General features: G+C 40.5%; 1 protein-coding gene across 4 annotated transcripts in view; it reads right to left on the bottom strand.

Annotated features, from left to right (window-relative positions):
* Positions 1-5331: 5331 nt before the first annotated feature.
* LOC108592882 (transmembrane protein 60) overlaps positions 5332-23469 on the bottom strand; it is a 55887-nt gene continuing 37749 nt past the window's right edge. For 2 of the 4 annotated variants that reach the window (XR_013524053.1, XR_013524058.1), the window contains 4 exons: positions 23012-23227; positions 19397-19557; positions 10261-10455; positions 5334-6767 (listed from right to left, as the gene is read on the bottom strand). The gene's annotated coding sequence lies outside the window, so the exon portion shown is untranslated. Of the gene's footprint in view, positions 6768-10260; positions 10456-19396; positions 19558-23011; positions 23228-23469 lie in introns of all 4 variants that reach the window. The other 2 variants (XR_013524057.1, XR_013524055.1) reach the window with 2 other exon arrangements.

The following is a 23469-nucleotide window of genomic DNA, read 5'->3' as shown; positions in this document are numbered from 1 at the left end:
ATCAATTATTACATATATCTCATATCATTTCAGTGATATATTGTTTCAGATTTCCTATTCTGTTGCATGCATTTATCTGTATTTTCAGCTGTTAGTATACAAATAATTATAGAAATTAATAGCACATTTTAATATCTAGAGTAGCCAGTATTTTTTCAGTCCCTTATAAAATTATTTAAAATGTCATCACAATAGTAAAAGACAGCAGATGTCATGCAAAAATGTTAAAACCTTGATATTTTCATTCGGTTTATTTAAAATTGATAAACACAGAAAGAGCTCACCTTTTGAGAAAAATGTGTCTTCTCATTCAAGAACACAAAACCCACCTCCCACTTCCAAATTTCCCTCTAAGACCCTTCAGTAAAGAACTGACCAAGATGGCTGATTGCTAACAGCTCGGGATTGTGGCTCCCAGTGAAAGTGCAGAGAACGAGAGGATGCCACACTTTCAGACGAATTTTTGTCACTCTGGACCAGAAGTTTCCCAGTGGAGGAGCCCCACGGGTTGCCAGTGCAACTCTTGTGGCCGGCGCAGTGGTTTTGCCGGTGCCTGCATGCGGCAGCTCTTCGTTCAGAGTAAACGGGACTGGTTCCCCTTCTGACCGATGTTTGGAGCTCCGGGAAGGCAGAGCTGCTTATTACAGACTCAAGAAGAAAGCCAGACCAGAGATTTCTGGGCAGAAGAGCACCATCAGTCTTATTGCTGCTGTTTTGGCCAGCGCAGTGGGTTGCTCGGATTCCAGCACTGGGAATCAATAAACTGGACGTCCACTCAGAAACCTAATTAGAAAGGCAGTAATTGTAAAGATGACAGATGGATAAATTTCTAACAAAGGGAAGACACCAGCCTAAAAAGGCTGAGAATACCCAAAATCAGAACCCCTCTTCTTCTACAGGGGATTACAGTTCCTCATCAGCAACAGAACAAGCCCTGATGGAGAAGGACTGTGTTCCATTAATAGAAGTAGGCTTCAGAAGGTGGATGATAAGAAACTTCTGGGAGTTAAAAGAACTTGTTCTAACCCAATGTAAAGAAACTAAGAGATTTCAAAAAAGGTTTGACGAAATGCTAACAAGAATAGACAATATAGAGAGGAATATAAATGAACTAACGGAGTTGAAAAACACAACATGAGAACTTAGCAAAATATGCACAAGTTTGAATAGCCAAATTGATCAAGCAGAAGAAAGGATATCAGAGGTCGAAGACCAACTTAATGAAATGAGAAGATAAGAATAGAGAAAAAAGGATAAAAAGGAATGAGCAAAGTCTCCAAGAAATATGGGACTATGTGAAAAGACCTAATTTACGTTTGATAGGTGTACCTGAATGTGACGGAGAGAATGAATCCAAGCTGGAAAATACTCTTCAGGATATTATTCAGGAAAACTTTCCCAATCTAGCAAAGCAGGACAATATTCAACCCCTGGTAATACAGAGAACACCACAAAGATATTCCTCAAGAAGAGCAACCCCAAGGCACATAATCGTTAGATTCACTAGGGTTGAAACGAAGGAGTAAATACTAAGGGCAGCCAGAGAGAAAGGTCAGGTTACCCACAAAGGGAAGCCCATCAGACTCACAGCAGATCTCTCAGCAGAAACCCTACAAGCCAGAAGAGAGTGGGGGCCAATATTCAATATCCTTAAAGAACAGAACTTTCAGCCCAGAATTTCATATCCAGCCAAACTAAGCTTCACAACTGAAGGAAAAATAAAATCTTTTATGAACAAGCAAGTACTCAGATATTTTATTACCACCAGACCTGCTTTACAAGAGCTTCTGAAAGAAGCATTATACATAGAAAGGAACAACCAGTATTAGCCTTTCTAAAAATATACCAAAAAGTAAAGAGCATCAACATAAAGAAGAATTTATATCTACGAATGAATAAAATAGCCAGTTAACATCAAATGGCAGTAACCCTAAATTTAAGTCGACTAAATCCCCCAATCAAAAGATACAGCCAAAACCTAACGGTATGCTACATCCAGACCCATTTCACATCCAAAGATAGACAAAGATTCAAAACAAAGGGATGGAGAAAGACTTACCAACCAAATGGAGAGCAAAAATAAATAAATAAATGAAAAGCAGGAGTTGCAATTCTCACATCTGATAAAATAGATTTCAAAGCAACAAAGATATAGTGGTAAAAGGATCAATGCAACAATAAGAGCTAATGATCCTAACCCCCAGATACATAAGACCCATAAAGAGATTTAAAGAGATTTAGACTCAACGAGACAGAAAATTAATAAGGACATCCAGGACTTGAACTCAGATCCGGAACAAGTAAACTTAATAAATATTTATAGAGCTCTCCACTTTAAATACACAAAATATTGATCGGCCATTATTAATACCCATTTTTAGAATAAAGCAATATTCCCGTCCTCTCTCCCTCTTTTTCTTCCTTTTTTCCTCTCCTTCACTCCTTCTTTCCTTCTCTCAAAAAAACAAAAAACAAAAAACAAAAAAAACTGACCTATGTAAAACGGGCAGTTTTATCTGATAAATTCCCGCCTACTGAAAATGACTCCCAGTATTTTTGATAGGGGAATGAGTTCTCTCAGTAGGGACCTCCTATAATGTATAAAACACTATGTTTTAAACGTGAACGTTAAAAATAACACTGTATATGCCTAACTTTGTGAGTTAAATCACTCACATTCTCCACCAAGTACTCCAGCCGGGGAATTAGGGATAAAGCAGCTGAGGCTCATTTGGTTCCGCTGCTCCGACGGTGCCCAGAGTCTTCCAAGGCCTGTCCCACGGAGGAAGCAGGGCCTAGGGAACCCTCCCACCCTGGGCTGAGTCCCGCTACCTGTGTGGGTTGTCCCGGGTGTCCAGGTCTCCGCTCTTGGGTGCCAGGCAGCTCCACCTCCGCAGCATCGCCCCTGACAGCCGCCCTGTGGCAGTTCCGCATCCCGGATTCGGTGCCCAGAAGTGGTGTAGACGGGATCTATGGAGCCCAGGACCTGAGGTTCTGCTCTGCCTTGGCCCCTGGCTCCCAAAGCCAAGGAACTTCTTCAAGGTGGTGACTTCTTCTCAGATCCCCAACAACCAGCTCCTAAGCCGCGGCTTCTCCTACCCCTACCTGGCGCCAACCCCCAATCTGCGATCCCAAATCTGCTTGCTAGCCCAGAATCTGCGATCCAGTTGGGTCCACTACTGCCTTCAGCAGCAACACTTGCAGCCTCCGACCTCTCTGACCACTGGAGCCCCGCAAAGCTCTTAGACTTGCGCCTGCGCCAGTGGACGCCCAGCTCCCGGAAGCTGCTCCCAGGTGCGCGCTGGCAGGTGGGGCTGTAGCTCGCAGGCATCGCTGGGTTTCGGGTTCTCCTGGGCCTGCCCAGGCTGCCGAGGATCACAGGCGGGCATTTCATATCACAAACATGAGTTCCTAATGGGACATTATCAACGCTTACATATATCTCATATAATAAAGGAGACCTGGCTAACCCTGCGTCCACCCCACTCCTCCTCAAAGGGAGATCAGGTCTGGCATGGGCACTCCGTGGCACTGGAGTGGCTTCGCGATGGCCTGGCTTCAGCCCTGAGATTCTGGCCCCGGGGTCTGCCTGGCAGGTGTCAGGGAGCAGGAGACACATGGAAAGTCAGGGGTTGCCCCTTCCACAACCAGCCCCCACTTCTGACCATGCCGGATGCGCAGTTTGCAGGTGCAGCTCTGGTACTAGTACGGGATGGCGGAGCTTCCCTTGGGTGGCATCAGGGTTGCTGAGTGTACAGCCCATCTGGCCTGAGGGTCTGCTCCTCTTGGACACCTCTCTGGATCCTGGGCCCCTGCACTGGGGCACTCTGCATCCACACTGATGAGACTGAGCGGCTGCTGGCGGGGTTGACCACCTGACTTTGCCACCTGGGTCCCCAGCCTCAGGATTCCTGCTGCTTGAGGGCATGGTCCTGGTCTGGGGTGTACCACTTGCTGCTCCCATGCCACGTCTAGGCTGCAGGGGTGACTCAGGCGCCGGGGGTGAATGGGGGGCTGGTTACCTGATGTCCTCAGGGTCAAGTGCATTGCCTGCACACCTGGGGTCTGCTCTGCCTTGGCCTCCTCCAAGAGTACAGGGGTCACCAGGAGGCAATTTAGGAATGCTTAAATTGAAGGAAATATTCTTTCTCTCTCTTTCTAAGAAATAAGTGGCGATTTTGTTTTGTTTGGTTTTTGACACTCAGCTACAGCACAAAACAAAGGTGATGAAGAGGTGAAGGTCCACAGCCAGTTCCTCTATGGATTACTTCCAGATACAAATGCTCAACATAACTGCTTTGGTTGTCACTTTCACCTCAACACTTACATATGCCTACAGATCTGTTCAATCAAAACTGTTGGATTTAGAATTATTTAATACACAATTATTTCATAATATTTTAATACCCAAGCTACTTTTAATAGTTTACCATCTCTGCAATCCTGAATTCTTCATTTTTTTCTTTGTTTATAAAACCATTGCTATAGTAAGATCAAAATCACAAAACTCACATTTCATTGGGTTAAAAAAATTAAAATATATATAAAAGATGGATAAAATGTATTTGTTCATCATAAAAATTACGGGTTTGCAAATTTTTTATATGTTTAGCTACATTCCTATGATTCTTTAACTTTGACCCTTCAAATCTTATGTCCTCACTTTTCAAAACCAATCATGCCTTCCCAATAGTCCCACAAGTCTTATTTCAACATTAACTCAAAAATCCACAGTCAACAGTCTCATCTGTGAAAAGGCAAGTCCCTTCCACCTATGAAGCTGTAAAATCAAAAGCAAGCTAGTTACTTCCTAGATACAATGGGGATACAGGCATTGGGAAAAAACAGATGTTCCAAATGAGAGAAATAAAGGGGTAACAGGTCCCATTCAAGACAGAAATCCAATAGGGCAGTCAAATTATTATAAAGTTCCAAAATAATCTCCAATGACTCCAGGTCTCATATCCCTAACCCTAACCATAACTCTAGTCCTAACCCATAACCCCTAACTTTAAGACTAACCACAAACTCTAAGCCTAACCCTACCCTAAATTCTGACTCTAACACCAACCCTCTAATGCTAACTGCTAAACCCTAAGCTTAAACATAGCCCTACCCCTAACCCTAACCCTAATGCTAAGCCTTGCCATAGGGCTAACTCTAACCCTAACTCTAGCCCTAATCCTAAACCTAACCCCTAAGCCTAACCCTCACTAACCCTAACCTTAAACCAACCAATCCTACCCCCAACCCTAATCCTAACTTTAACCCCAACCCTATTTCTAAACCCAACAACCTGAAACCTAACCCTAAAACCCTAGTCCTTACCCTAACCACTGCCCTAAACCCTAACCCTAATTCCTACTCTAAACTGTAAACCTTAATGCTAACCCTTAATCCTAATCCCTAACCCTAACCTTATGTCAATTACCCTTAAATCTAACCTAAGCTTAACTGTCAATCATGAACTCTAATGTTACCTTTACCCATGCTAATCCTTACCTTAAGCTAAACCTACTCTAACCTGTATATAACCCCAATCCAAAATCTCACTAAAACTTTCACCCTAACCCTTACCTGTAATTCTGACCTGTCAACCTAACCCTATTAGTCAGCCTAATCTCTCCCTCTAATCTCTACTATGGAGCTCTCAACCACCAACCTGAACCTTCTCTCTTGGAGCCCTTATACCATAATCTTTAACTGGTAAACTCTTGGCCTGTAAAGCCCTATGTCCTGATTATGTAATACCCTTACACACTAACTCTGTAAATACCGCAATCTATACCCAATCCCATCCTGATCCATCCTACACAGTGTCACGCCATTTCAAGGACTGAAATCTACAGATCTATAACCTCAAAAATGCAGACTTAGTAATCCTCAACAAAATAATAGTAAATTTAAGCCAACAGCATTTGGAAAGGATCAAACACCATGAACACGATTTCTTTATCCCAGAAAATCAATGCTGGTTCCACACACTAACGCCATCCACGTAGCACACTGTATTATTAGAATGAATGGAAAACACCCCATAATTCTCTCAACCGATGCAGAAAGGGCTTCTAACAAAGTTCAACACCATATCATGATAAAAAACACAAACCTAAAAATAGGACATTTCTTAAACATGAAAAAAGCGTAAAGCCAACAGTAAACATACTCAATTGTCACCATTGAAAGGTTTATTCCTAATAGTATAACAAGGCACAGACACCTACTTTCACTTGTGTATTCAATAGTGTATTGGAAGATACAGGTAGGGCAATTATGCAAGAAAATAAAATAACTATTTGAGGATCAATTATCACCTGATCTCATACGTAGACATTCCTAAGGAATGTTTAAAAAATTATTAGAGATAGTAAACAAATTGGGTAAACATACAAGTACAATACCAATACAAAAATCCATTTTATTTTATTTATTATTATTTCTTTTTGAGATGAAGTTTTACTCTTGTCACCCATGCTGGAGTACAATGGCATGATCTTGGCTCACTGCCACCTCCATCTCCCAGTTGCAAGCAATTCTTCTGCTTCAGGCTTCTGAGTAGCTGGGATTACAGGCATGTGCCACCACACCCAGATAATTTTTGTATTTATAGTAGAGATGGGTTTTGTCATGTTGCCTAGGCTGGTCTCATACTCCTGACCTCAGGTGATCTGCCTCCCTTGGCTTCCCAAAGTGCTGGGATTACAGGTGTGAGCCACCGCACCTGGCAGAAAAATCCATTTTATGTGTATACACTAGCAATGAATAATCTGAAAAGGAAATTTAAAAATTTCATTTTAAGTAAGACCAATAATAATTAGGAATAAATATAATCAAAGGGCAAGACTTAGATGGGAAAAATTATAATACTTTGCTTAAGGAAATTAAACAAAGCCCAAATAAATGTAAAAACATGTTACGGTCATGCATTTGAAGATGGTATTTGTCAAGTTTGCCAAACTACACAAAGCAAACTATGAATTCAATGTTATTCCTACAAAAATCCCAAAGGTCTTAGGACAGAAATGGGAAAGCTAATCCCAATGTTCATACAGAATTTTAATTCACCCCAAGTAGCCTAACCAATCCAGAAAAATAACTCCAAATTTGGAGGTTCACACATCCCAATTTCAAATCTTATTACAAAGCAACAGTAATCAAAACAGCATCATAATGGCACAAGAAGCAGCAGGAAGATCAATTGAATTAGATTGGAAGTCCAGACATAAAACAGTACCTCTATGCCCAAATGATTTTACACAAGATCCATAACCATTAAACTGGGGAAAGAATGTTGTCCTCAACAAGTGATGTAAGGCAACTTGCTATCCACATGAAGGGACATGAAATTGTATCCTTACCTCATATTACATTAACAAGTTAACTTAAAATGAATCAAAGACCTAAAGATGGGAAAACTAAAAACTCTAGAAGAAAACACTGTTAAACCTTCATGATGTTGGATGTAGCAATGGTTTCTCAGATCTGACACCAAAAGCAAAACCACAAAAGGAAAACATAGGTAAGATGATTTCCTCAAAATTCAAAACTTTTATACCTCAGAAGACATGATGAAAAAAGTTGAAAGACAAAATTGTTATAAAAGGAAAAACAACTATCTTCTCCTAATACACTCTCAACACTCAACACAGAACACTTCTGTTACCAGATGCATGGGTTTTTTTCCCACACAGATCAAATCCTGGGTACCAGCTGGGTATTCTACAGTGCAATACAATTCTGACACCACCGGGAGAAAGCATCAGACCCCACAGGCTAAGTGTCCAGTCTTAGGAAAACAGGTCATGCAGCTTGTTGCTTGCAACACACGAGAGAATGCTAAACGTGAGGATGATAATAAAAAAAGTGACTTTATGCCAGAGCTTAGCTGAAGGGAATGTATAGGCTCCTGACTTAAGGGAACAGCATCCACTTTCAGGGCAGAAAGCAGGAGCTTTGCAGGGGGACTTGGCAAAATGCCATGAAGGGGATGGAGTGAAGAGGTGCAGGGTCTATGGGACTTGCTCTGATGTTTTATCCATTAGGTGGTCTTGCTAGTTCCATCATGGGCAGAGCTACATTGTAAATGGACTGTTGTATCCTGGCAATCTCCTGGCAGGGGAGAGTTCCAGAGGTGCCTGGTTTGTTTGAAGTTTTGGTCCCCGGAACTTATAAGTAAACACATAGTTTAAAAAGCTTGCAGTGTAGGAAGTGTCTAGTGGAGAGAAGGTAAAGCCTATAATTGCATTCCGAAAAAGCTAAGTAGGAAGTGTGGGAAAAGGAAAGAGGTAAAAGTAATACATTTCTTCTTTAAGAAAGTAAGGGTACTCAGTTACAAGACTGTAACCACTTCAGATGCCAATCACAAACAGTAGGTTTCCAGATTAATTTCTGTCGACTTGGTTAGAGATTGGAGGCTCCCACAACACCCTTATTTTGTTCAGCAATTTGCTACAGCACATTATAGAACCCATAAAAACAGTGTACTTACTATAGCTGACTTATTACCCAGGATATTTTAAAGGCTACAAATGAAAAGCCAGATGAAGAAATGGACAGCGTGAGGTGTGGGGAAGGGGTGCAGGCCTCCCATGTCCTCTCCAGATGTGATCCTCCCAGCATCTCCCCATGTTCAGCAACACAGATACTCTCCCAACCCTGTCTTTTATTACACAGGCAGATTGGTTACAACAGCACCTTTAGGTATTCAACTCAACCATCAGCACCTCTACCTTTCACAGAGATGGGAGGGAGGCTGAAATTTCAAATCCTCTAATGACAAGGTTGGTTTCTTTGGCAACCAGCCCCACTGAGGCTGTCCAGGTACCCCAAGCCATCAGTCACTTCATTAGCATATGAAAGACACATCACTTCTTACATTCCAAAGGCTTAGTGCTCTGCCTCAGGACACTGGGGCAGAGACCACACATAAACTCTTATTATGTTCCACTAACCCACAGAATGGAAGAAAAAATCTGCACAGTAGATACTTCATAAGTGTCTGTTATCCAGAATGTATAAATAACTTTTATTATTCAACAACAAAGACAATCCAATCTAAAAACTAACAAAGAACTTTAATACACACTTCACAAGTGTAACATCATTAGTCATAATTAAAACCATAAAGAGATACCCCTTAACTCACACTATACTAAAAAAAAAAAAAAGTGTTGACAAAGATGTACAGAAACTTGAACACTGCTGTGACAATATGAAATGGTGCAGCATATGTGTAAAATAATTTGGAGTTTCTTCAAACAGTTACAAATAGATTTACTGTATAACTCAGTGATTCCATTCCTAGGTATATACCCAAAGACCTGAAAGCAGGTGTTCAAACAAAAACTTGTATGCTCTTTAAATGTGTCAAGATCATAAATATGTAGGAAAGTCTTGGGAACAGTGACAGGAAAACTGGATCAGAATGAAAAAACACATTATACTCTCAGGTGGGGCAGGAGGTAAAAGTAAAATGAGTTTGTGAACTGAATTATCACATAGGAACCATGCTAATTTTCTGATCTAGTGGTTATGTGATGGTAACCTAGGAGAGTGTCCATGCTTTGGGTAAAATACACTGGAGTACTTTGTGGGATATAGCAAATCTGGCACAGCAATAACTGCTGGGGACTCTAAGAAAAGAAACAGGTTATATTTTGTACTGCTACTGGAAGTCTCCTAGAAGAATGACAGTATTAAAAAGTAAATTACTTTTTAAAATAACCGTATCAATACTATGCCAGAAAAGCAGAGACATCATCAAAATCCACTATAGAGGTTACGCTTCATCCAAAGCTGTGAACCCTTATAAAAGTCTCAATGTCAACAGACTCCATTTAGTAGATATGATTATATTTATTAGCATTAGAGGCTACTGTGTAGATACATTAGTGTTACGGCATGGTGTGGATATTAGTGTTAGGGCATGGTGTACATATTATATTGGTGTTGGAGAACAGTGCAGATATTGCATTAGCATTAGGGCACAGTGTGGATAGTATTACATTAGTATCGGAAGCAACAGTGTGGATACTATACTGGTGTTAGGGCATGGTATGGATATCACAGTAATGTTAGGGCACAGTGTGATTATTATATTAGAGGCCACTGTGTCTGGGACGTTGACAATGATATCAGGGTGCAGTCATAAGGATGAGATTTGGGGATTTCATTTTTCTAGATGAGTTTCTTCCTTTGCTGAGTACTCTAAAGACTCTCTTCTCTGCACTCAGGGCTGTGGAAAGGAAGCTTTTTACTCACCAATGAACAAAACTTAGTTAACACGACCCTTGTGCTACCCCGAGGAAGTTGAAGATCCTTGCTGCTTCTGGCACCTCAGAGGGAAGTTGGTCAGGGGTGGGTTTGCACACCCTCTGGTGGCACCAGAGCTCAGCACAGTCATTCTTGCTCAGTTTCTCCGCAGACATGCACCCCTACCTGGCTGTCCTAAAATACCTATAAAATTCAATATTCAGTTTATTCAGTGTAATAATTTTGGAAATTCAAAACAAAATGAAGCCCACTGCAGCCATATCCTTCCCAAAAATGGTGACAGACTTTGGAAGCCATGTAGAATGAAATGAATGTATACACAAATTAAGAAAAACAAAAACCTACTCAAAATAGTTCAGAGACTATAATTTGAAATGCAAAACTATAAAAAATCTAAAAGAAAATCTGTGTGACGTTGGCTTTGGTGTTGAGTTTTAACACACAACATCAAATGCCAATTCATGAAAATACTGACAACACAGACTTTATAAAACTAAGTATTCTACTGTGAAAAACTCTATTCAGAGAACAAAAAGGCAAGAAAGACATGAGAAGATATTTACAAAATGCATACATGATTTTAAAACTGAGCAAATATTTGAACAGATACCCAACCACAGCAAATATACCAAGAGTAGGCTGGGCATGGTGGCTGCCCCTCTCTACTAAAAATACAAAAATTACCCAGGCATGGTGGTGCATGCCTATAATTTCAGCTACTCGGGAGGCTGAGGCAAGATAATTGCTTGAACCTGGGAGGCAGAGGTTGTGGTGGGCCAAGATCATGCCATTCCTCTGCTCTACTGTATATGTAAAAATGCAGATTCACTGAACCAGACTAAATTGTATTCAGTGGAAGGCTGATCAAGGATTCAAAAGAATGCAACCTTTTGTTTTATCTACTTCTGACCTAGAAGCACCCCCACTTCCTACTTCTAGTTGTTCCACCTTACTGGACCAAATGACTCTACATCTTACACATATTGATTGGTGTCTCATGTCTCTCTAAAATGTGTAAAAGCAAGCTCTACCATGACCACCTTGGGCCCATGTTGTCAGGACCTCCTGAGGCTGTGTCATGGGCATGTCCTTAACCTTGGCAAAATAAACTTTCTAAATTGACTGAGACCTGACTCAGATATTTTGGGATCACAATCCACAGTCACCATGGCGTGACAGTTGACTACAGCATTCAGTACAGAGACGTGCTATACAGGTTTGTAGCCTGGGAGCAATAGGCTACGCCATCTAAGTTTTATAAGGACACTCTATGGTGTTCGCACACAGATGAAATCACTAAGGACAAATTTATCAGAAAGTATCCACATCGTTAGGAGATGCTTGAGTGTATTTTAAATGGTTAAAGCCTAGAAGAAAAAAAATGAAATTCAACTCCTCTTATGGTTTAATAACAAAGCTTAATAGAGTTAACATATTTTATCTCATCTAAGATGCTAACGATTAACAGACATTATTTTATGCACCATCACAAATAGGTTGCCAATTAAATCGGCTTTCTGAATAACAACAAAAATGTGAATTTACTTCTATTAATGCCAGTAAAATAAAATGAAAATGAATTATGGTTTCGACACGTTAAAGCAAAAAAGGAGGAAGCTGTTAGCCTGAGGTCTTGCCTAAGCAAACGGAAACTGAACTTGGAGGCATTTAAACTGACTTAAAAACATTAACAAACCAACCAGTCAATGACAAAAAGCCCAGCCGCCAGTTGGCTGTATGACTAGGGACGCTGAAAGAACCATCCCCACAACAGGCGGTCGCCTAGCTGGAGCCAATGAGAAAACTCACTTAGCTGCCACCACTAAGAGTTTGAAACCCCAAGCCCTATTTTCCGTTCTGGTGCTTCAGGCATGATTCATGAATCATTCTTTTGCTCAAATAAAATGTTTAAATTTATTTTGACTAAAATTCTTCTAACCCCTAAATCCTAACCCCTAACCAGTAACCCCCAACTCTATCCCTAACCCCTAGCACTAATCCTCACCCTAATCCCTAACCACATGTTAGTTTCTACATTTGCACTGATATGTCAGTGTTGATTATTAAAACTGCTGTATTGGCAAGGCTGCATGAGTAGTGCGGATTTTATAGTAATATTTTGGACTGAGGCCTTGCATTAGCATTACAGGTGTTTTCTACACGAGCACCGTGGGTGTTGTATTCGCATTTCGGATGTCATATCTGCTGTAGGAACGCTCCATTTGCGTTCTGAGGCTGCGGTGTGCACCTCGACGTGTGGCTGCCTGGCCATGAATGGGGAGAACCTAGGTGCGCAGGAGTCAGAGGGGGCTTTTGGTGTCCAGTTTTCCACACTGAGATCTTACCAGTCTCTGACCTTAAGCAGTCGGGCTGCAAACAGGAAGGATTTTACTCACCGTGGACGCAGCCCACGGTTGTCCCAAAGTGAGGCTGTTCCCCCCACCCGCCGACGCGACGCGACGCACGCCAGCGCTGTGTAGCCATCTGAAAAGGTGCGCTCGGGCGCCCCCTGCTGGAAGCCAGGCAGTGCAGGGTCCTCTTGCTCACAGTGCTGGGCCCAGGTACCCTTCTGGCGGCTAGAGCCACGGCAGGGTCCTCTCATAGTGCGGTTACTGGCATCCCCTGCTGGTGGCCCCACTGCAGGGCCCTCTTGCTCACAGTGTAGTGGCAACACGCTCCCTGCTGGCAACCAGGGCAATGCAGCATCCTCTTGCTCATGGTGTGGTAACTGTGCTACTGGGCCCTCTTACTCGCAGTGTAGTGTCAGCACGTCCCCTGCTGGCTGCAAAATTGTCTTGCTCATAGAGTCGTGGCAGCACCCCCATGCTGGTTGCCAGAGCACTGCAGGTTTCTCTTGCTCACAGTGTGGTGCCCATGTGTCCTCTGCTGGCTGCTTGGGGCACTGTAGGGCCCTCTGGTTCACAGTGTAGTCCTGGCACGCCCCCTGCTGGCAGCTGGGACACTGCAGGGCCATCTTGCGCATAGTATAGGGGTGGCATGCCCCCTGCTGGCAGCTGGGACACCACCGGGCCGTCTTGCTCCCAGTGTGATGGCTACCGTCCCCTACTGGCCTCCTTCTGCACCACTTAAAGTCAGAGCACCAGTTATTCAGCACCCACAGTTTTAGAAATTCAAACTGAAACAGAGCTATTATTGGAAAGGGCTGACGTCCCAGTTCTTGTCTAACTTGGAAGATTTTCACCAAGGGATAGTACAAAGATGGCATATAACTTCATTGAAAATAATGCAGTGTAAAGAGCTTATTGTAGAAAAAATAGGTAGGCCCCCAAGGGAGGAGCAGGCTGATCGTGCAGGAAAACAGCCCAAGAGTCCTGTGCAGGGACTTTTATTTTGGACTTCTTCACATTCCTGAGTCTAGGTCTCCACCTGTTTTCTTTGTCTGGTTTTTCTGCTCCTACCTTAGGTCCTCAACTTGCCCGTCTTTGGCTTGTGGGACCTCCTCACTGTTGGTGAAGGCACATGTGTGGTGATCAGTCCAAATCCACTGATGGCACTGGCTTCTTCCTGCCTCCCAGGAAGACCCTACAGTGGTCACGTCTGTACCTCCTGTGCCTGCCTATCTCTTTTGAATGTCCTTCTCTGCCCTAATCTGTACTTATGGTGCCAGGTTTCTCTTAAGAATGTCCCCTTTGTCCTTCTTATCAGCATGTAGCTAGCAATTTTCTGACATTTTAACTGTAGAGTGAATGATGATTAGGGCATCCTGAGAGGAGTTCTAGGTTGTTTCTTTCTGCATGGGTATCCTTATTCCTCATACCCACAACTGACAAGTGCCCAACCACTCCAGCATTAGAGATGCTACTAATATATAAATTGTTGATGGTCCCTCCAGGTGAGCCTTCCCATCATGTTCATGTCTAGCTATCTACCTACTCTAACAGAGCCCACTATCCTGTGTCTTTCCCAAAAGTAGGGAAGAAACGATTCATTGGAAACCATAGTAAATGAAATGAATGTAGATAAAACTTTGCAACTTATACAAATAATCACTCAAAATCATCCTTACACTAAAAATGCAAAACTCTACAATTTCTAGAAGAAAACATAGAATAAAAAGCTATGTGCCATTGGGTTCAGTAATGAATTTTAACAAACAACACAAAGTGTCATACACACAGAACAAAGAATTAAGTGGATTTTTTAAATATTAAAAGTGTATACTCTGGAAAAGACCTTGTTAAGAGAATAAAAAGACAAGCCACATATTGAAAGAAAATATTTGCAAAATACAGATCTGAGAAAGAATTTGTATTCAATATACAAAAAAAATTCTTAACACTAAGTAAAACAGCCCAATTAAAGATGCACCCAAATCTGAACAGACACCTCACTAAAGGATTTAAGAGAAACCAGCCCTTTCAAAAGACTCCACCACTGATCTCAAACAACTGCCTGAAGCTGCCCTGCCTTTCTTGTCTGATAAGAGGCCAGCCATGACAGAGAGGTTCTGGCCAGTATACAGAGGATGCACAGAGCACGTTTTCATGTCCTCTGCTTCACCTTTTAATGCCAGAGGGCCGAAAACTTCACCCTGGGATTATGCTAACACTGCTGTTATTTGAACAGAGGACCCGTGAAGGAGTAAGAAACTCAACTACGATTGCACGCATTTCCCCCTTCATAAATATTCATAACTCCTCCTAGAGCTTATTAAATATGTGTATTTGGCCATGCCACTCAGCATAAATTACTGTTTTCTTTACTGCTCCCTTGAACTGTCTGCTTCTGGCTCCTGGCTGGAGTCTATTCTTCCCAGCCTGTGAGAAGGACTACCCTGCAGGCTGCAACCCTTTATAGGAAATAAATCTTTCACTGGGTACAGTGGCTCATTCCTGTAATCCCAGCAATTTGGGAAGCCAAGGTGGTTGGATCACCTGAGTTCAGGCGTTTGAGACCAGCCTGGCCAACATGGTGAAACCCTGTATCTACTAAAAATACAAAAAAATTAACCAGGCATGGTGGTGGACATCTGTAATCACAGCTAATTGGGAGGCTGAGGCAGGAAAATTGCTTGAACCGAGGAGGTGGAGGTTACAGTGAGCCAAGATCACACCATTGTACCCCAGCCTGGGCAACAAGAGTGAAACACCATCTCAAAATAAATAAATAAATAAATAAATAAATAAATAAATAAATAAATAAATAAAAATAAAGAAATCTCTCCTTTCCAAATTTATGAACCTCATCATTCTTCAGTTGACAGTGTTACAAAGTTCAAAAGACCTTCCATACTCTCCCACAGAAGTCCTAGAAATTTTCATTTTGTTAATTATTTTAGATGACTGAGAACTTGTAATCAAATGAGTAGAAATGTTGAAATTGTGCTTTATTGGCTATGTATCTCTTAATCCAAGCAAGCAGATGTCTAAAATTAACCAAGAGAATATGTATGCCTGATTTATGGCTAAAATTTTAGGATGAAAGCTGTGAGATCTCTATTTGTGTTTTATGCCTATTAATGTGTGTTATGTATACGTGATATTTTCTCAACAACAGATAGCAAAGCAAAATTCATTTATAAAATCCTCTAAAAGTGCTCTATTCTAACTTAGCTTGGAAAAAATAAGCATTTATAAATAAATATTCCTTAAACTTCTAGCAACGTAGGAACTGATTCAAATGTTTTTCAAGTTAACACAATTTAGATAAAACACAGTTAAATAAGATCGATTTAAGATTTTTGTTGTAATAAAACTATGTCTTTAGAGCTATCACTACTGAACATAAAACAAACATACCTTTCTATTCTTCTTGAGTTCAAGTCAAATAAGCTAATGTTGTACTTACTAGATACTTAAAATCTTAAAGCTTATAGATTTGATTCTCATTAAGTTGTTATTCTTATTAAAAACATTATTTCAGTAATAATTTTTTACAGCAAATCCGCCTAATAATAGTTTCCAAATTACTTTTGGTAATTTTTAACTTTAAAGTTAAGCTAACTAAAAGATTTGCATTAAATACCTAGATCATTTATAAATAAGATATAATACTAAAACATTAATTATTAAACATAACATTCAACTTTATATACGTTTGGCCCCTAATTTTACAGAGAGAATGAAGATATTTTGGCCTGTTTATAAACATTTTTTTGTCAACTACACTGAGAAATTGTACTACGAGGAAACACATCCCTCTAGATGTTGAGAGATTGTATATTCATACATTTTCTAATCTACTATAGAATGTTAATATGTGACAATTTAAAATGGTCTACTTCCTAGTTTGCTCTGGAAAACAAATTACTAAGTATTAAAAATAGAATCAATATATATAAGTACAATTATTAGAAATAATACGATAACTAGAAACAACTGTGTGCAAAGTAGGGCAAGTTTTGCAAATAAAGTAGGTTGTATTTTTGTAAAAAAAAGCTGTACAAAATATACAAATAAAAAGAGATACCTAACCTTCCCTGAGTTATATTTATATGGGTAAAATGTTTTGTTTTCAGAAATTATATAAAATTCCTGGAAATTTGGAAATGTCCTCCTTATCCATGCTATTTGCCGGTATAGTGTTATGAGTCATAATTTCAATTATTATTTTAAATGTTGTATGCCACAGACAAAATTGAATATCCTCGTCAGGTATGGTATAATGAACTCTCATCAGGTCTTTCATCACAGCCATTTCATGCTCTTTGTCATTTAGATATTTTTTAGCCCTGATGCTTTCCTGAAAGCTCCTGCAATCAGCTACAGGTCAGAATGATTGTCTCCAATACAGGACACACTCTGAGACTACAGAAAACACTATGACAGGTACTCTGGTTATAGGCTTCTGATGATATTGCTTAAATAACTTTAAGACCATACACTTGACCCAGTGATGCTCTCCAGAAGTCTAGTTGAGGAACTGATGGGTTCATGACACTGCTAACCCAAGATTCAGCAAGATTGGAATTGATTACATGGCATCTAATGAACTGATGAAAATTTATTATAATTTTATAGTTATACAATTATAGTTTTATAGTGTCTGGATTTAAGAAATCTCTTTCTCTTAAGCGAATTATAACTCACAAGAATTTAGTAGATTACACTTTTGTAAACAGAAATGAAGCATCGATCTTTTTTCCCCACTGATTTCTCCAGAATTTTGAAATGCTTACTGAATACTCTTATTTTCATGACAATATAGTTGTTGGCAGAAGTCCAATAAGAATCTGCTCACCTTAGAACAGGATGTAATTGGAAACTTTGGTTATATTATCAAGGATTTTGCTGGAATATCATATTTAGGAATCGTGTACCTAAGATCAGTTATGACCTGCAATGTTAAGGAACTGAGGTTGACTTTTATGGAGCCTATCCTTACAAAGCATTCTGAGAAAAGCCAGCCTGATACCTAGATTACTGGGTTCACAGCCTTACAGGTTAGTAAGGAAGGTCATTTTCTTGTAGGCCCAGGTTTTGGGGATAGTTTGGGGGCTCAAGAAGAGAGGAAGTCATCCAAAGTTGTTAGGACTGCAGCTGAAATTTGACAGTATGTTCTGGGCTTGACTTTTAGCTTCAATAAGGCCTTTAAAAGTCCAATCTCAGATTCTGTATGAAAACTTCCAGCAAAGAAGCTTGAAAGCAACTATGTGGTCAGCTCTTGTTCTTTCTCTATTTACATAATCAGGCAAAATATAACAAAACTAGACTTATTTTTAAAACAAGAATAATCTGACTTTTATTATCTATAATCAAAAATGATGGTTACTACAGAGAGAAATGTTATGTTTCAATGGAAAACTATACCTTGGTCAGGCATGGTGGCACATGCCTACAATTCCAGCACTTTGGGAGGCCAGAAGTTTCAAGACCAGCCTGAACAACATGGCAAACCCTGTCTCTACTAAAAATACAAAAATTAGCTGGGCATGATTTTATGTGCCTGTAGTCCCAGCTAATCATGAGGCTGAGGAGGGAGGCTTGCTTGTATCCAGGAGATAGAGGATGAAATGAGCTGAGCATTGCACTCCAGCCTCAGTGATAGAGCCAGACCCTGTCTCAAATTTTTTTTTTTAAATAAGAAAACTATAGCCCTTGAGGGTTATCAGAGTCTAGTCTTGTTTTTTGTCTTTGGGCTATTTTTATCTCTTTGTAAACTGGATCCTGCCATCTGATGAATTTTGCCCCACATTGATACTTGTGGAAGAAGAGAAGTATTGTCTTCCCTACTAATGTATCTCTTGTCACTTAATTTGAAGGCCTCCAACCCTGGAACAAAGAGAGAAGAGGAAGGTTTTGCTCCCCAAAATGCCTAACCAAGTTTGATACATCCATGCAATGGAATACTATTTAGCCATAGAAAGGAACAAGCTATCAACTTACACGAAGACATGAGTGAATCTTTCATGCACATTGCTAAGTGGAAGAAGACAGTCTCAGGAGAATCCACACAATGTGACCTCATTTAATGAGATTCTGGAGAAGGAAAACTACACAGATGGGAAGGCTTTGGCTGCATGGGGTGGGGGTTTGAAGCATTCCATATGATACTTTAATAGTAGATACCTGCCACTGTGCATTTGTCAAAACAAGCAGAATTTTACAGCTAAATGAGTAAATCAAACTCTATTCTAATTAAATAATATTATTCAGGACATGGAGTATCCCAGCACAGAAGACATAGTGTGAAAAATAATTTATGCTACAAATTACTACGGTTTGGATGTGGTTTGTCACTGCAAAAACTCATGCTGAAATTTGACCCCCAATGTGGCAGTGTGTGAAGGTGGGGCCTAGTGAAAGGTGTTTGGATTATGGAGATCGATCCCTCATGAATAAACTAATGCCCTCCCATGGGGATGAGTTCTGTCTTCTCTCACAGGAATGGATTATTTCCTGCAAGAGTAGATAGTAAAAAAGAGTCTGGCTTCCTTGTCTTCCCTCTTGCTCTGCTCTCTGGAGCACCCCTTGCTCCCCTTCCACTTTCTATCAGGAGGTGAAAAAGACTGAGGCCCCACCAGATGCAACTGCCCAATCTCAGACATTCCAGCCACCAGCTTGGTGAGCCAAACGAAACTTTTTTACTTACAAATTACTCTGCCTCACGTATTGTGTTACGGAACACAAAATGGACTAAGACACAAATGTGGGAAAAAACTCACTGAAGGTGTAGGGAAAATGGTGCTGACATCAGTCTCTTCGAAAATGAAAAGAATCTGTAGGCTGAAGGCAAATGAACTATACTTCATTATTGGATTCCATTTTATAAAGTCCTTTCCGACAGGAGTAATTGTAAACAATTGTAAAACCACAGTATCTGTATCTGGAATAAAACAATGAGTTACATAAGTCTCAGATGGTAGGAACCAGCTCTCTCACTGTTGAAGTGGGAGGTTACAAATTAGCAAGGGGAAAAGGGTAGAAAGATTCATGTGATAGTAGAGCAGAGGTGAAGACATCAACGTAAACATGTTTAGTTTAATACAGACACATACAGTTCCACATTGAAACCTTTGCAATTGGGTGTGTATAGGCAGGTGACATACACACATATACTTCCTAGCATTGCTAATAAGGGACAAGATATAATGTGCTCATTCAGTGGCCAGATGTAAGTTTCCTACCATTCTGAAAGGAATCAGGCTCTTTGAAGAAATGTCTGATACTAGAACTGGGACAGTAAATATATGAGCCAGGATAATCTTGAAGTATCAGAAAGTAAGAAATTAAAAAAAATTGAAATATGTCAAAGAAAAATTCGAGCCAAGAAAAAGAGCTACCAATGACCAACACAGGAATAAATTGTGCAACATAATGCTGTAGTGTTTCACACTAACTAAAGCTTCAAGTAATTATCTAGGTGTCTGTGTCTGTATATGTGGGTGAATAAGCAAATGGAGTTGAACAGAAATCTCCTTTGCAAAAGAATTCCAAATAATTGATGTAGACACTCAGCCATCAAGAAGGTGGAGCTAACTCCTCACTCTGTGGGTATGGGCTTTACATATGTGTAAACTTATTTATCATATTTTTTTCTTGTGCTGTGATTGTGTCCTGGGTTCCTTCTCTAAAATGCTGTTCACCTTAGAACAGGAAAAAAAAAAAAAGGTAACCTTACAGACTCTGTTTCAATTCATGGCTAAATATTTTAAAAAGAGTGACTTTGTAAAAATATGTTCCAATGGCAAATTGATTCATTGTGACTGGATCACTTATTCCAAATACTTCTTGTCTTTATTTTGTTCCGGTGCCTACCTTTTAGCCATAGAACACCAGAATCAAATATTGGCCACTAGGAAAAATATTCAAAGAAAGAAAGAATGTGAACTGAACTTGTGACCATCATGATTCAATGTTTCACCACAACGCTTTCTAAAACAGAAGAGTTTAAAAGGATATTCAAAGTCAATTTCCTCAATGAGGCTTTGCAGAAAATGAGGAAACTAGAGAAACACAAATGTCAGGACATTGTATGGGTGATTTTAGATGTTTCTATGTTTTATGGGGAAAAAAACACTTTAACTTTTAAAGAGTCACGGAGAATTATTGGAAACCCAAACTCTGGAATGTTTCCAAATTTAGTTGAACTTCTATGTAATTCTGTCTATATAGCTAGTCATGAAGTTGATGATTTTTAAAAAATCTGTGCCTTATTTGTGTAATAAAGTACACAATGAATAATTAATACTCATAGGAAAACATGTTAGACCTTGTGAAAGGAAAATAAATCTTGGGGACCCGAAATCGCTAAGCTAAAGGGAAAAGTCAAGCTGGGAACTGCTTTGGGCAAACCTGCCTCCCATTCTATCCAAAGCCACCTGTTTGCTCACCAAGATAAATGCATATCTGATGGCCTCATTTGGAAAGGGTAATCAGCAACTCAAAAGAATGAAACCGTTCATCTTTATCTATGATCTGGAAGCCCCCTGTCTGGCCTTCTCTTCAAGTTGTCTCACCTTTTAGGACTGAACCAATGTACATCTTATACATAATGACTGATGTCCACGTATCGCTGAAATGTATAATACCAAGTTGTGCCCCTACCACCTTGGGCACATATTGTTGGGAACCCCATGTTGCATCACGGGTGCAAACTTGGTAAAATAAACTCCCTAAAAAATCTAAGTTCTAATACTTTTCAAGACATAAGAAGTTTGCAGGGTAACAGCACTGGGTTGTTAGGGATGCCTGCAGGCATCCACGACAGTCATTGGCGCTGTTCTCCAAATATTTTCACTGCATTTTTTATGAACGCATTCTGACTGTTCCATCCCACCTACTTAAATTTTTGCAAGGCCTCATGACAATTTTTTTTTTTGGCCATTGGAGGTAAGAAGAAATAATGTGACTTTTTCAGGAGAAATCTCCAAGAAACAGAGTTCTATCCAGCATGCTTTTTGTCTTTTCTATAGCAATGGGGATCTCATTGATGGTACCTCCCTCAGCCTGGATTCCTGTGTTAGGGTGAGACAGCACAGAGCTACCTCTCACCTGACCCATGATGAGATGCAAATAAATGAGGAAGAAGATTTTTGAGCCACTAAAATTTGGAAGTTGTTTGTCACCATGGTCTCATGTAGCCCTCGCTGACATGCAGGGCTGAAGAATGAGTCAGAACTGGATCTGGACATGTGACATGCACTCCTCCAGGCTAAGCAAAATTCAAGGCTTGTTGCAAAGATAACAATGAGCACAATGTGTTATTAGGGTGAGTGTGGGATAAATAAGGTATATCAAGTGAAAATAATGAGAAACTCAACTTTAAAAGACAGTGCTAATTTGGACTGTGGAGAGATTCCAATGTCCTACTTAGCATTTGAGATTGTGATGGCTGAACAAACTCATTAAGAATTCTAAATAAAGGCTTGGGGTAAATATCCGAGGGTGTCTAATATCCCAATTTTTCATCCTAGAATGGGCAGAGTCCTTAACCCCATTCTACGGAGACTTCCAAAAGAAAAAAGACCTGCATTTCTCCAACAACCCACACTGAGAGACTTTCCTGCACTTTTGACCTGTGGCTAACACTCCTCACCTTTCATTCTGTCCTCAGCGTTTTGGGGAAACACCTTTAACTCTCTATGACTTACTGGTCATTAAGTGGCCCTTATAATTCCCTCCAGAGATAGAAAAGACTAATGATGAGGGAGTCCGAGCTCAGAGCAGCAAGTGGGCATGTGTGCTCAGCAGCCATGTGGCTCATCTGCTAGGAGATTATTACATACGATGTTCTGCAACATTCCTTAACACAAGCGGACAGTCTCCTGACACAGAGGGTTTAACTGCTCACCTACTTCTTTCTCTGCCCTCTTGGGCTCCTAAAACGAAAAGAACCTGGGGTGACAAAGTGAGTCAAAGGGGTGCCAATCGTATCACAGGAAAATAAAGATCTCTAAAAAATCCCTGGCCTAAGATGACAGCCTTGGCTGGGTAAGTCTGAAAGTGCTGACAGTGGACATGGGAGAGTGAAGGTGGTCAAAATGTCCACACTGAAGAACTTCCACACAGATTGCAAGAAAAGAGAGAGGAACGGAGATGGCAACAGGAGTCTCTACAATAAAAGCAGATGTTTTGAGATCAGTTATATTTATTCTGACAGAAATTAGAGACAGAAACCAAAGTTTAGCCCGAGGCTACAATTAATTGGGCAATAAGCCCGGGGAACATGTGGCATAGACGGATTTAAACATCTCTCCCTTATAGTAATATAAAGGCTAAAATAATATCATATAAATATAAACGCTTAGGTCTACAGTAGTATTCAAAGGAGAACTCACAGACAGGTTTGGCCTTTGAACTTTAGTACTGATGGTCTAGAGAATTCATTTTGTTCCAGAGAAAGAGAGGAATTTCTTGGGTCCCTTCAGGAATGCGTCTGGCTTTGCCTCATCTTGTATGTGTGAGCTACGCATACGGCAGAAGGAAACTTGAGGATTTCACAGATTTAAGGTGTGAAAAGTCACTGGGTGCTTTAAGAAGCCTGGGATTCTCTGCTGGAAAAGTAAGTTTGTTGAGACAAAATGAGTTAGAGAAGGTTGTTATTGAAGTGAAGCAGAATTGCTTTTACTAATCTGCTTATTACCTTCACCCTCACCCCCACCCCTACCCCCACCTTAACCTCTAACCCTAAACCCTAACCCCCTGACCCTAACCCTAACCCCTAACCCTAACCCAATCCCAACCCCTAACCCTCCCCCTACTGTTATCCCTAACCCTACCCTCTAGCCCTGACCCT

The sequence above is a fragment of the Callithrix jacchus genome, chromosome 11 (assembly GCF_049354715.1).
Source record: "Callithrix jacchus isolate 240 chromosome 11, calJac240_pri, whole genome shotgun sequence".
Lineage (NCBI taxonomy): Eukaryota > Metazoa > Chordata > Mammalia > Primates > Cebidae > Callithrix > Callithrix jacchus.
Note: the sequence above shows the minus strand (reverse complement) of the source record. Positions and strands in the feature narration are given on the sequence as shown.